Source organism: Neopelma chrysocephalum, unplaced genomic scaffold (assembly GCF_003984885.1).
Source record: "Neopelma chrysocephalum unplaced genomic scaffold, ASM398488v2 Primary Assembly neopelma1_63, whole genome shotgun sequence".
NCBI classification, from domain to species: Eukaryota; Metazoa; Chordata; class Aves; order Passeriformes; family Pipridae; genus Neopelma; species Neopelma chrysocephalum.
This window is the reverse complement of record NW_020897720.1, coordinates 3,603,785-3,618,074: the sequence shown is the minus strand read 5'-3', so window position 1 is coordinate 3,618,074 and position 14,290 is coordinate 3,603,785. Positions and strand designations below refer to the sequence as shown.

Genomic DNA, 14,290 nt, shown 5'->3' with positions numbered 1-14,290 from the left:
TGAATTTTCTGCCTTTGTTTAATAGAATACAAGAGAAAGGAAAATAGAAATGACTGGGTAGTAACAAGGAGCATCTTCCTCATTCAGGAGCTGAGGTGAGACGAAATGTGCAAATGAGACATTTGTGGCTTTATTGGGGAGTACCCTGAACCATGGCAAGCACCATATAAAATCAATATGCATGTGGACTAAACAACAACCTACCTGTAAGCTGAACAGTCTGAGAACTGAATACTCATTAACACAGTCAGACTTCATAATGCTCTTGGAATTGCTAACTTTATTTTAGTGGAAAATTAACCTTCTTGATGTGGATGCAGTAGCTCATTCTTTTGATTTACACCTAGCTATTCCCACAATAATAAAACATTAATACTCTGAATCTTTCATTTGGAAAATATTCAGTATAATAAACTATGCATTAAGGTATCTGCTTACTTTTTTATTCTCTAGTTCTTTGGAGTTTTCATTTCACGTATACCAGTTTTTCATTTTGTTTTTGAAATTAACTCTCCAGCAATCCATTTCTCTTATATTCTTTCTAAGGCAACAGAATCTTAAATTGCTGACAAAGTATATCCAGTGAAGTAGCCAGTAGTTAATATATTTAAACTCCAAATCCCTAGAAAAGTTTTTATTGAGAAGGAGAAGCCCTTAAATGTGGTTTGTTTTTTGAGGTTTTGCATTGGGGTTTTTGTTGTTGTGGTTTTTTTTGAGATTTGTACAAATATGCCTTTACTTTTACTGAATGCACTATTGAAAGGTACAAAGATAATTAAAGCTTTTACAGATGTTTACTAGAACTTTTGTAACAGTTGAATGACAATTCAACATCTTATGTTGATAAGGTTTTCAACTAGAACTGGAAGTTCTCATTTTCTGTTTATACATCAAGAAGACTTCTTTCACAATGTAAAATATATCCATGCAGAGACTTTGTAGATAAAAAAATTACCAGAAGATCAATAATTGCTATGTGGGCTGGACTCAGCTGAAGTCCAAGGAAAGACAGAGGAGGGGAAATGTGAGTGAAAGGAATAAATTAACAGATGGTTGTGGGAAAGGGACTGTTAAGCCAAGGTAACACTGGCAGGAACAGCCCATCCAAGAATAACTGCACATGCATGGCCACAACTCCCTGCATCACCTCTGAACAGCTTGTTAGATGTGTTAGACCCATAAGAGCATGATCTACCTGAGCTGCTGCCCCGAAGGTATCTCATTTAGGAGGCCACAGTGGCATGGCTGAGCTGTTCCTGCTGTTCCTGGCAGGCTCCTTGGATCTGGCTGAGGTGCACATGCAAAGCGTGTAAGTCATGAAAAAGGGTCTTGGTGAAAAAAAATGAACAAATCGAACAACTGCCAAAATAAGTGTTTAAATACCCATGAAATTCACCAATAGTCAACAAAATTTCTCTCCTTTATTCCATGGCATCAGTGCTGTTGGAAAATTACTCTAGAGATGAAAAAAAAATTATCTGAGAGTTGCATTTATTCTCAGAGATTCTTCAAATTGTTATTGGAAATTTGTGAATAAAGAGGTTTATCAACTATTTTTACTATTGCATGTACATAGTTCTTTATTAGAAAACATAGGCTTCTGAAATAAAAAAAAAAGTTTGAGTTGGTTCTTAAGACCACTGAGCTACTTCAGAAAGCTTCAGCTCCAGAATCAGTGGTGTCCAAATCAACATTTTAATTGGTACTCGTATTCCTGCTTGCTGTTTGGAGAGAGAGGGTCCACAGCTCAGAGAAATCAGTCTAAATGGTTCTGCTCAGTTCAGTGGGATTCAAATTAGATCCATTGCAAAGCTGGATTGGGGGACTGAAGCAGCAGAGTGAAGCCTTCCCCAGGGGGGAAGTGTTGCCATACAGAACGTGCAGAACTCACCACAGAGCACAGGCACAGTCCATGTCTGTGAGAGAATCTCTGTGGAGAGCTAAAAAGAACATTGGGTTTTACATTTTCAACCAAGGAAGTTACTTTGAATGCATTTGATTAAACAGAATATTTCATTTACTGTTTTAATAATAAATCATACACACTGAATAAATGTAATATTTGTAATACCATTAAAATGTAATTTCTTTTGTACTGCGAGTGAATTACATGATAGGTGTAATATACTTTTTCTTTGTTCTTGGTAGAGTTTTAGCATGTAATTATTTTCCAATTATCTTACTGTTTCTTGAGGATTTTAATCCTTTTTGGAGAAGTTTCATTTCAATGGGAGCAAGGGCTTTAAATGCCACCACAGGTGTGGGCTTAATCCTAAAATTCTTACCAGTCATTGTTTTTCAGTGGTAAATAACTCCAAAATGTATGGCCCCTAAACACAACAACTGGTTCTTTTCAGTTGTTGTAAATTCAAGATGATACAATACAGCTTCATGTTAATTTTCTTTTCATCAAGCCAGTGATGCCAGTTTGTGTCTGCTGAGGCCATAACCTCATGGTCCTGCTCTGGATTGTGTTCTGATTTTTAGGAATGGTCAAGGTGTTGTGTATTTCAAAAAGACTTAAACCTTTATTCCTGGGAAAGTACTCATAAGTTTTGTTGTGCAGCTTTTAATGATGCTTCCTCCCTGTTCAGCATCTCATAATCATTTCAGTCAATACATAGCAAAACAAAGAAGAATAAAACCAAGTGGTTTTATTTCAGTCATTACTGCAGGGATGCAATTTGAAAGCATTTGGGTTTTCCCATGTTTTTTAGAGTTCTTCCTCTAAACTTCTGAAGTTGAGCAGAGAGATACCAATAAGTCTTCTATCTGGCACAAATACAGTCTATGACCACAGTGGTATTGAAAGTTTTTTGTCACCAGCTCTCTGTTGATCTGTTGTGAGGAGACAAGAAGAGTCCAACAATTAAGAATTGCAGGCGTAAAATGGGAATGGCACTGTAAGACAGAATATTCTAACACTGGAAATTTTGTGGTCATCTGTCTGCTTTCTGAACAGACCAACATGACAGCTGTGTTACATGGCAGTGAGTAGCCTCTTGGTTTTCCAGGGTGAATCTCTTACCACAACAGTCTGGATCCTTCTCTTGTCTGTAATGAATGGGATCTGATGGCATTTCAACATCTGCCATCCCTGTGGAGCTGGGTTTGGTAACTGGTGCTGAATCAGTCCCTCCTGCGTGGCGGCATCAGTGGCTGATGGAGCAGAGATGGTGTGGGCTGGGGACACAAAGGGTGTGGGGGTGACAGGTGAGAACTGCATGTTCTCATGTCCTTTCTCACCTGCCAAAAGCCAAGGAACCTGAAGTTCTTATCAGTGAAGTGCCCCCTGATATGAGGTGTGGCATTAGACCTTTAGTGGGTTATAAATTACAATATATGGCAGTACAATACTGTTTTCCTTTTGGAGGTAAGAAATGAGTTGATGCTATTTCCTCACAACTCAGAATTTGGTAGCAGTGAGGTTGCTGATAAAGCTGATTAATTAATATATTACTTTGTAAGCTTTATTTAATTCTGGGATGAGAGGAGAAGGAGCTGCCTCTCATATAATAGCCATCTTTTACATACCTCTCTATTTTAATTTTATTTCTAATACTCTTTATGTTTGTAAATATTATGTTTTCCTTTTTATATCCTGATGCTTGTAGTCTGTTTGAGAAGATATAGAAAAGTAATAACAGCTACATATTTTTGTGTTTTTCAGTATGTTTGTCACACCTGACCATGAAATTAGCAGATTACATTTTTTTATTATTTAAAGTAAAATAGGCTCTTGCAAATTCTTTATAAAAGTGAAACAGAATTCTATGCAGCTGTTATTTGTAATGTTATGAAAATTATACATTTATAAACTAATAGAAGTCATATTCACAGTAGGAATGGTGAGTTACAGAACAAGGACAGTTGCAGAGAAAAGAACTATGTGGAAATAGTAATTGTATTTGTAAAAATATCAAAGCAACTTAGGAAAGAATGAAGCTTCTTCATCTCTAGATAAACTTTAAAATTGTCATGGTTTTCAACTTTTTCAGCACTTATTGTCTTGTTCAGATCTGTAATTGTAAGATCTCTGTTTTTGCTTTATTGTCATGGTCATTTATGTTTTCATTCTAATACAAGAAAAAAGATCTGTCCAGAAGCAAGTCAGTGTTTTCCAATAAGTGCTTAACAAGCAGTTAAATATTATTTTATAAATTTTTCAGTGTCTATTAAAGTGCAACTATTAACCAAAATAAGGAAAGAATAGCTACTTCTTTATTTATTTATTGTTTCTTTAGAAACACTGTGGAGAACATTTTCCCAGTGTTCAAGGGCAGTCATTACTAGAATAAACAGGGATCCTTTGTTCTGTCAAATGAAAAATGGAAGCATTTTATGGAATTGACACTGTCACCACAACAACGTTGCTTAAATAATTAGTTGTCCTTACTCAGATATGGGATCATTGACTTGGTGGATATCAGACTGACAAGTCATCCTGTTAAATTTCAGTTTGTTAGTTCCTATTAACAATCACTTTTATCATTCTCTCACAGTATTTTGATATATGCATTTGGTGTTTCTGATATCAGTTAAGCAATTGGAATTTTTTTCATTATTTCTGATTTCTTTGTGCTTTAATTCACATATTAAAGTTTACCTCAGTACTTACCACTTATTTATAAACACCACTGTTCCTGATTTTTATTTAATTTTTCAGAGGATCTCATTGCATTCCACAGGCAACAAAAAGCAGACTCTGTTGAAAAGCTGTTACTTTTTTGTTTCTCAGAAGACAGCGAGTGCAGACAGTTTAAACCCTGGAGAGATGCTGAGCCAAGCGGGTTTTTGGAGACTGTGTGACCTGATGTGTGTTCAGACCCAGCAAAAGCTTCTTATCAGAGACTGGCGTCTTCCTCAGAAAGCAAAGGTATGATGGTCTGGGGGTGGGGGAAGGTCATATAGATCGTGTTTTATGCATCCAGAGACCTTAAAGCACCTTTAGATTTGTCTGAGGCATTTGTGTATAGAGGGATCAACTTTGATGGTCTTAGGCCTGAAACAGGATGAAGCTAAAGAGGATGCAGAAGCAAATGACTTCCCATTCAATGTTATTTTTTTTTTTTTAATTGAGTTAATATCTAAAAATAAAAAATAGAAAAGTAACTTTTCCTTGCTGTTCTGCCTATTGTGTCTTCACAAACGTGGGTGATGAGCTGTGAGCTACGGGTGCATGAGGACAAATTTCCCAAAAAAGCTGCTGTTCTTTTGTACATTCAGTTTACTTCTGTTGCATTTGTCTCTGTGATCCTCTGCCAGTCACTCAGTCCTGGGAACAGATCTGGCTGCTTGGACTAACCATTTTTATGAATGTTCCTGGTATTCAGCTGCCAATCAGATGCATGCAGATGCAAATTGGTTAGATCCACAAGTATTTTGATTTGCTCCTAGACCCGTCTCGAGCCTGTGAAGTCTCAGGAAGGATTTTTGTAGGTGGAGTTTTGGCTTTCTTAAAAGGACCCTGAACCTTCAAAACGCCTCCACTTAATGGCTGGTTGGGTCAGTTTGTTTATGCTTACTTTGTAGATGATGAAAATCCTACAAGCCTAAAGCTCAGCCTGAAAAAATATTGCTGAGGCTAAAAATACTTGCAAATAATGTAACAGATAAAGCTCTGAACAAACAGATTTTATTTGACAGTCTTGGAATTTTTTTCAATGACCTCACAAAAGCATTAAATGGGAATGGCCAGGGGAACAGGCACTAAATCAATAGGCACCAGTAAGTTTGTGAAATCGATTTTTTGCTTTTCACATACACAAGAATTGATGCAGTCAATGCTGTGTAACTCCCATTAATTGCCCAGGGTGACAGAGGATTTATCAATTGCTTATTGACTTCTTTGATGCCATGGGGGGGAAATGGAAATAGCTTCAAAGTTAACTGTGTAATACAGAAGATACCCTTCCCCAGCTGAGGTATTAATACGAGCACAGTAGATTCTCCAGAGCTTCATAGTTTTTCTGCCACACTATGTTTGCTTATCAACGTTTCTGCAGCCAAAAGCAGAAAAAATATTACTGCAGTGACAAGATTTGCTAAAATATATGTAGATAATATATATTCTACATGTAAAATAGAGCTAACATGGTGAATGCTACGAAAGTGTATCATAGAGGGTGGTGAGGCCCTGGTACAGGTTGCCCAGAGAAGCTGTGGGTGCCCCATCAAGGCCAGGTTGGACAGGGCTTGGAGCAACCTGCTCTAGTGGAAGGAGTCCCTGCCCATGGCAGAGAGGTTGGAATGAGATCGTATTTATTGTCCCTTCCAACCCAAACCATTCTGTGATTCTATGATATGTTGCTCTCTAGTAGTTACTCAGTTTTTACACTCAGTTTTTATGCAGAAATTCCTGTTCAGTTTAGTAGGATGACTGTGAAGAAGTTACTCTTCCCCACAACTAAAGGCATCTCCTCATCACTTTGAGCATTATTACAGTGGCCACAAGCTCCAATTTCTCTGTTATAAATAGCATATTTCACATTTAACAGCTACGAAATCAGCTACTGCTTCCTATGTGCCCTACTCAGTCTTCTTACTTCCCCTGGGTATGAGGTGTGGGAGAGCTCATTAAATTTCTGAGTCAGAAAAGAGAAAACAGTAAATAAAAATAAATTTATAAATTAAAAATACACCATCTGTGGTATAAACAGGGCACTCTGAAATGTTAGTTAAGATTTCCATAAATGTGACACGTGATAAAAAGAGCAGTAGCACAAAGCAAAAGAAGAAAAAGACTGTTAAGGCTAATAAACTTTGCACTGCAAAGTGACACCTGACACTTCAAAGTGAAAGAACAGAGAGTTATTTATGTTTTCTATCTCTTTAACAGAAAAGAAATGAATAGTCTTTTTTTTTCAATAATAAATTACTTGAAAATCTACCTATATAACCTACAGTGGAGCCAAGAGAGGGAGGAAGGTTTGGCATAAGCTAGGTTTTATGTTTTTCTCTTTTTCCTAAATACTGTTTAAAAAAAGCTTCTCAGTCCTTCAGTGTCAAACTAATCTTCTTCCTTTTATCTTTAACTCCCTTCTAACTCCTCTTTGAGGAAGTAAATCCATTTAATTCCCTCAGCATGAATGCAGACAAGCATCCTGGAAAATAAGTCCATCACACTCTTGCTTTCCATCTTTCTTCCCTGTTTTCTAGCACAGAAGCTAAATTTCAACAAATTGAAAATAATCCTCTCCAACAAGATTTTAATGGTAATAAAATGTGACTTCTGCATAAGAGCAAGATCACGAATGCACAATACAGTTGGATACAATATTCAGGGAAGTTAAATAGATGTTTGTAGGTGATGTTTACAAAAAGAGATTGAAGTGGTTTGCAGCAGTTGGAGGCATTAGGTAGCAGTCACAGCACTGAGTCAAATTTAAATTTTACAAAACAAATAGCCAGTAAAGATACATCTATTTAAAAGTGAGAAGATACTGATCTGGGATTAAAAATCAGTAATGTGATGCAGCATCATGCAGACATATGAGTATCTTGGCTATAAACCTCATAGGCAGAAATTCTTTAAAACCCTGGATACTGAAAAGGACAGCGGAACTGATGGGGGAGGAGGAAAAGAAGCAGACTTGGCAAGCTGCATCCTGATGAGCCATTAGGCTTGAGAGTGAGGAAGCAAGAGAGTTGCAGCTGAAAGCTCTATCAACCTGCTGAATACTTTATCTCTTCAAAGGAAGCAGATTAAGAAAAAAAAAAAAGGCAAACCAGTTATCTTTGGAGATCCACAGCTGTGTATATAGAGAGCCCCTACCTGCTGGTGAGCACAGCTCGGTGTGCTCCTCACAGGGCACTCAGGAGGTTGATCGTGGAATTGTTGGGTTATCACTGTTTCATGACTGCCCACACTGGGCTCGGGGCTAATTTGGCCCCACAGGGTACAAGGGAGTGTCAAGGTGGGGTACAAGGGGGTGTCACATTACTGTTCCCATCAGTTTGTCCCCATGGGTGCCTGTGAGTGAGCTGGGCTGAGTCCCATACACCCCACAGTTCTGCTGCTAGAGGGAAGATGTCCCTGTGCACAGCCAGACATTCCTGTGCCGCCCCTTCCCTCTTGCCAGTGGCCTCCCCTCTCTCCCTTCCTTCTGGGGCTGTTCTCTGACCTCTGAGGTGGTGTTCTAGACAAAGAAGAAAGGAAAAGAGGGGAAGCTCAACCAGTTCAGTCACTGCCTTGTAGCCTGCCAGCACACCTGAGGGGATGAGGTGAATAGGAGTCATATCTCTGAGCTGCTGTGAATGTACTCATGTAGAAGTGTTAGGAGAAGGATGCAAAGTAGTATGTGAAATTTGTCCTGGAAAAACAGAAAGACACACTTTCCCACATTCAGTTTTTGGAGGGTGAGGTGTCTTCCACCACTCAAGCTGGTCATTGAGGTGCTGGGGTGTGTGTGGAGTAGGACAATGAAGCTAGTGAAGGATCTGGAACATAAGTCCTATGAGGAGTTGTTGAGGGTACTGGGGGTGTTTAGTCTGGAGAAAAGGAGGCTCTAGGGAGACCTTATAATTCTCTACAACTACCTGAAAGGAGATTGTAGCAAGGTGGGAGTTGGCCTCTTCTCCCAGACAACCAGTGACAGGACAAGGGGAAATGGCCTCAAGCTGCACCAGGGGAGGTTCAGTTGGAATTAGAAGGTTTGTCACTGTAAGAGTGGTCAAGCATTGGAACGGGGTACCCAGGGAGGTGGTGGAGTCACCATCCCTGGAGGTATTTAAAAGCTGAGGAGATGTGTCACTTCGTGATATGGTTTAGTGGGCACTATGGTATTTGTTCAAAGGTTGAACTTGATGATATTGGAGGTCTTTTTCCACCTTATTGATTCTAGGATTCTATGATCTCCAGCAGAGAGCTGGTGTGGGTCACTGGAGGTCTGATGGGAGCAGTTAGTGCCGGTACTTTGAGACAAGATCATACTTTGGGGATGTATCTGTGTATTGCTCCATATAATGAAGCCTCCAGATATGCCTTGAGCCCCTGACACCACCAAAGGGAAAGAAGGTGAATAGGTGACATGAGGCAACACTGTCCCCATGGCAGCTGACCCTCAGAGCTGTATTTCTGAGCCTGAATATACCGAGCAGTTAATTGTGCAGTAACTGCTTGCACTTTCTGTTACAGTAACTTTTATGGGCTATTTTGAGGCTGTGGAATCCCTGCAGTTGGATGCTGAAAGGCAGCCTTTGCTTTGAGACATAAATATGTGCTTGGCAAAAGTGATGGGCAAAGCTGTGACAATGTTCTGAGAGTACATGGAAAACAGGGGCATTGACATTGTCCTAGAGCTGAGGCATTACATTTTAATAGTGAGACTGATTTAACTGACAAAAAATTTACTGAGAAATGAGACAGAATATCCATTCCTTAATGTCCCCAGATCAAAATGGGCATATTTCAAAAGATATAAGGTAGCTGGAATAGATATTATGGGCTCAGTTCAGGAATAAATTGGTGAAAACCTATGGTTGTCAATATGCAGGAGGTCAGACTGGATGATGGTAATGGTCCATTTCAGTTCCTCCAAATTGGTGAATCTCATAATTTCAGTGGAAATGCTGGCTCTGACTGTCATTTGCACTGTGACCTCTTCACATCCATCTGGAAATGTTAAACAGACTTAAAGTAGATGCAAGATCTACTGACTTGATCTACTTTCTTCACTAGTAGGATAGGAAAAAGAGGTTCTGTGTAATTAGGATTGAAAGCTTTATTCCAAAACTTGCTTGCAAGTTTTTGGGGGTGGGAGGAGAGAATCCATCTGTAGTCCAGATCCTTTTTTATCAGATTTTATATTCTTAGGTCCCACATTGAAAATAATATATTCTCTCCTGAATGTAAAATAAAAGTCACTTATATATTTTTTTTATTGTTTTTATTCAGAGACAATGTTTTTGACCTAAAGATGAAGCAGATTTTCATTTTTTGTGGCCTTTTTTCACCTTGAATCTTTTCCTGTATTCTTTAAAATATTCATACTTGCATTGAGAAGCCAAATTTTTCAAGGTGATCCTAGGTGAATAGGATTAAACAACTCAGGTCAAACTACTTACTTAATCACTGTATATTCTTCATACAATTGGCAAGAAATTATATTTCATACAGCATTCTTTATAGTCTCAACTTTTAGTATTCTGAGAGAAGAAAAATGAAAGGCAAATATCATGACCTTTTGTATCTCAATGACCTGAAACTGGAGATGAGTTGCAATTTAAATACAGAATTCAATCCTAACTTAAAAGTATCTGTAGGCACTTGTAAAATATGTCTGGGACATTCAGAATGGAAAAGATATAATGTAATATCCTTCCAGGGAGAAGAGCTCTGAAAATTGCCATTTTCCCTTCACACATTAAGGCACTTACTGATTAAAATTCATGAATTTGATTAAGAAAAAGTCATAATTTCTCCCAGAAGCAAAGCTGTTTTCCCTTTTAATCGTTTTATTTGTTTCTAGTACAGGAGAGATGACTCATGTTTTGGTTTTAAGCCAGAAAAAATGCTGATTATTTTACTGTTTTTCTATGCAAAAGTGTTTTACTTTTTAAAATTATCATTAATGACACGAGTATGCAATTTCTGCTCAGTATTCTTTAATAGATTGAATTCTGACAGTCAAACATTGGAATTTAATTTAAGCACATGAGTGTCACTAGGAAAAAAAATCAGACCTTAGCAGAGGTGTGTTCCTTCTCAGTCTGAGCATGTGCTCAGCCCCATGGAAACCTGCAAAGGAGAATTATACCTCTACCTCAGAGAGTAAATTTTAGGAATGGAGAGACTTGAAAGAATGATCTGTTTCCCCCTGAAAATAAACTTAACAAAGACTTTCCTGGATGTACTCCATGGGCTAAGAGCTCAGTGAGTGCAGTGGGACACGGGAGGCTGTTCCCTGCAGAGAAGACCCCAGTGGGTGCTGACCTTGCTTTTGCCTCTGACAATCCCGTGCTGAGGATCCCCTGCAGCTCCAGCAGTGGGATATGATGATTCCTCGCCACACAAGTTCTCCAAATGAGGGATAAGATGTTAAAATTTGAACACTGACTTGAACTGCCTCATGCTCAGAATTACCTGCCTTGAGTACTCTTCAAGATTCTTAAAAATTGCTGAGCACCTACATTTTAGAAATCATGATTCACTGGAAGTTCTTAGCTCAGGGGTTCAAGTTCATTATTGATGTTGAAGTCCTGACTGAAGGCAACGCTGTTTAATGGGATAGAAAGAGGATGGTGCAGCTGACCAGCAGGAGTGCAGAGTAGTTGTGATGGCACAGGCCTGCATTAGGGGATTTGAGGTGTTGCAGATGATCCAGACAGGTTCAAAAGTGTGTTTCAGCTCCTCACTCAAAGATGCAACAAAATTGTGACTGGCAGTCATTGAGATGTAGCTCTGCAGTTATTTCTCCTTCCCATCTGGTGCCAGGCAGGCTCTGAGGCAGTGGGCTGGACCAGCTGTGCTTATGCAGCTCTGGCCACAAGGAAATCAGAAAACATTTCATGATTTCTCTGAATGGAGTGGAACAAAAGCAAACATCTGGGCTGCAGCAGGAACATGATGGACAAAGGGAAACCTGCCAGCAGTGTTTCTAACACGTGTGCCTTGTAGAAGAAACCATTGTGTTGAAGGTGTTATTAAGAGTTCTTGCTAGTCGTTTCTCTAATATTCCATTTTCTTCCTAAGATCAGCAAGGGTTCTGAATCAGTAAAGTCATAAGCAGAGTATGTTTAAGCATCGGCCTTCAGTGAGCTTTTTTCCAAGTATGAGATGCCTGTATATCCAGTGTCAGGGAAGTAAAATTCTCCAAGTCAACAAAGGTATTTTTTGGTAAAATGTTTAGACCTGGTCAATGTCTAATCTGTATATTAGTATTTTTTGAAGACACAGAGAGAAAATGCCAGAGTTAGAAATAGGATCTGGAACCATGTTCTGTGGTTTTTGTTGTATGCTTACTAGGAGTGCTGCCCAGCATGCAAATCCCAGGAACAACCATGAAGATACAAGTGCAGGATGTGAGCAAAGAGGAAGGGGCTGGTTGGTCATCTTTGACTTCTGGGTTTTGCTGGCAAAATTTATCTCCTCTAAGACAGTTTGTCTTTAATGTTCTTTCACAATTATTTCCATAGTTTGTATTTCCTTGCAGTATTTGATATTATTTATAAAGCTCCAGCTGCCAGGCTGATTCGATTTTTCAAGAGCCAGCTTTAATTTTTTAAAGTATTTTATTTTTTTTTCTTCTCATAGTTCCAGAGAAGTTGAAACCATGAGCCATAACACCAAAAAAGAAAATTAAAAAAAGAGGCAAAATAGAGGAATGAATACCAAAGCCACTATTTTGGAAATAAGATTTTTAAACCTTTAAAAAGTTGCTTATAATTTGGAGGGAGGGGGATTTTTTTATTATCACTTGTAGTTCTTGTGTTTCTTTAAAAGGAAGAACCCTGTCTTTCAGCAGGAGTGCATCACAAACAGTTATAGGACCAGTGGGAGACATCTCTCTCTTAAAACACTGAATAGAAGGAACAATAAATTGATAGTGGCAAATTAAGGAAAACAAGAGAAAGCAAAAGCAAAATCAGATCCTAAAGAAGATATGAAACTATAGGATCCTAAAGTATGAATTTTAGTTGGTTTATTAAGAAAAATATAAAGCAGAGTGAGAAGCAATCAGGAACTGTGGAGGAAAACATTTGCCTCTGTCTCAGTTTACCTTTTTAACAGCACCCAGGCTCTGAGCAGGGCAAGGCCAAAGAAAATGATGCCATCGACTACAACACTTTCCTTAAAAGTTCTGAGTTTTTTTAAAAGTTGGGATTTCCCCCATGTTTTTCTTTAGATCCTTCAATGGACTAGCATTTTTCTTCCTGTAAATAGAACAGCTCATAGGAAGAAAAATGCTAATAGTCTGTAACACTTTGGTCAAAATTGTTCTTGAATGTTATTCAAATTTTATGCATTTTTTTTGTCTTTTCCTATTTTTTCATCAAGCTCATTTCACAAAATGAGGCTTTGTCCTTGGAAAATGTTTTGAGATTTTGTGTAATTAAAAGCAATTTTTCTAGAAGTATTAGTTCTTTAAAGAAAGAGAAGTTTATCTCTTATGGAAAGAAAGGCCAGCATAAATAATCCAGTGAAAAGAAAAGATTGAGTCAATTGTTCTCTGCTTCCATTCTTAAAATTGAATTATTCATTATTTCCTTTAAAAATGCACAGAAAATAACCTTTTTTTTTAAAAACTTAAGACTGCCACTGAAGTGGCACATTAAACAAAAATAAATCCATGCCTAGGAAGCATCCACAGATTCTGACTAATTATCATACTTTTAGAGTTACCTGTTTTGTGACTTCCCTGGGTTTATATTTGAAAGCAAAATCAGATGCCATTTCCCAGCTGTAGTGCAATCTTATTGCAATTCCTTACACGTTTTTAGATGATTTCTTTTTATCATGTTATTTTTTGGATATGGAGATTCTACAGTCTGGTCATATTTCAGGTTCATTCCTGTCTGTATCAACTGGCATTAACCTAAATTGTTAGGGCATGAAAATATAAAATAAGTGAATTTAAAATATCAGCCTCAGAAAGCACAGATCTGGAAGGCTGGTGAAGGAGGAGCAGTGCTACAGAAGGGCTGCTCCTGGAAGGGCGGTGGGCAAGTGGCATTTGTCTGTCTATGAATAGAACCCCTATTTTTGACAGCTCAGTTACACCAATAGTAATATGTGAAGGATGCAATTCCGGATATAGTAAACCTCTTTTCTGAATAGAGTATTTGTTTATGAAAGAATCAGACTGTCTCTGGCAGTGTTAAATGACTTGTGCAAACAGTCTAAATGTGAGCCACAGTCAAGGTGAGCCACAGGGTGCTAACCCACAAGATTTTCCAGTCCTTTTTTTTATTTTTTATGACCTTCCTTTTGTCTGTGATCTCAACAAATTCTGTCATTTGGCAAAGTCTCTCTACAGCTTCCACTTTTCTCCTCTCTCTGTCTTGCTCTTCCCTGCAGGATGTCATTTTTCAGCAGGTTCTGGGGTGTGGAGAGGGAGGCGATATTTGGGGCACACGAGGCTGAGCTCCACAGAGAGCTTCACATGGTGCCATTTTCCACTAATGCATTTTCCTGGGAAGCCCAAGACAAGATGGATTGTAGTGCTTTGCATTTCTGATGAAATATTTTGCATGTGGTTTACCTGTTTTCAAGGTTTTGGGGTTTTCCAAAGCTTGGAGTGGATGTGAGCAAGTCACTGGAATGTCCTTTCTTGATGGCATCGTTTTCCTA

The 14,290-nt window shown here is 38.4% G+C and overlaps 1 long non-coding RNA gene across 1 annotated transcript; it reads left to right on the top strand.

Moving 5' to 3' along the window:
• The first annotated feature begins 907 nt into the window (after positions 1-907).
• Positions 908-5,054, top strand: LOC113967053. The gene is made up of 3 exons (XR_003534078.1): positions 908-1,024; positions 4,739-4,876; positions 5,001-5,054. It is a non-coding gene; the product is annotated as an uncharacterized LOC113967053 (long non-coding RNA).
• Positions 5,055-14,290: the final 9,236 nt, after the last annotated feature.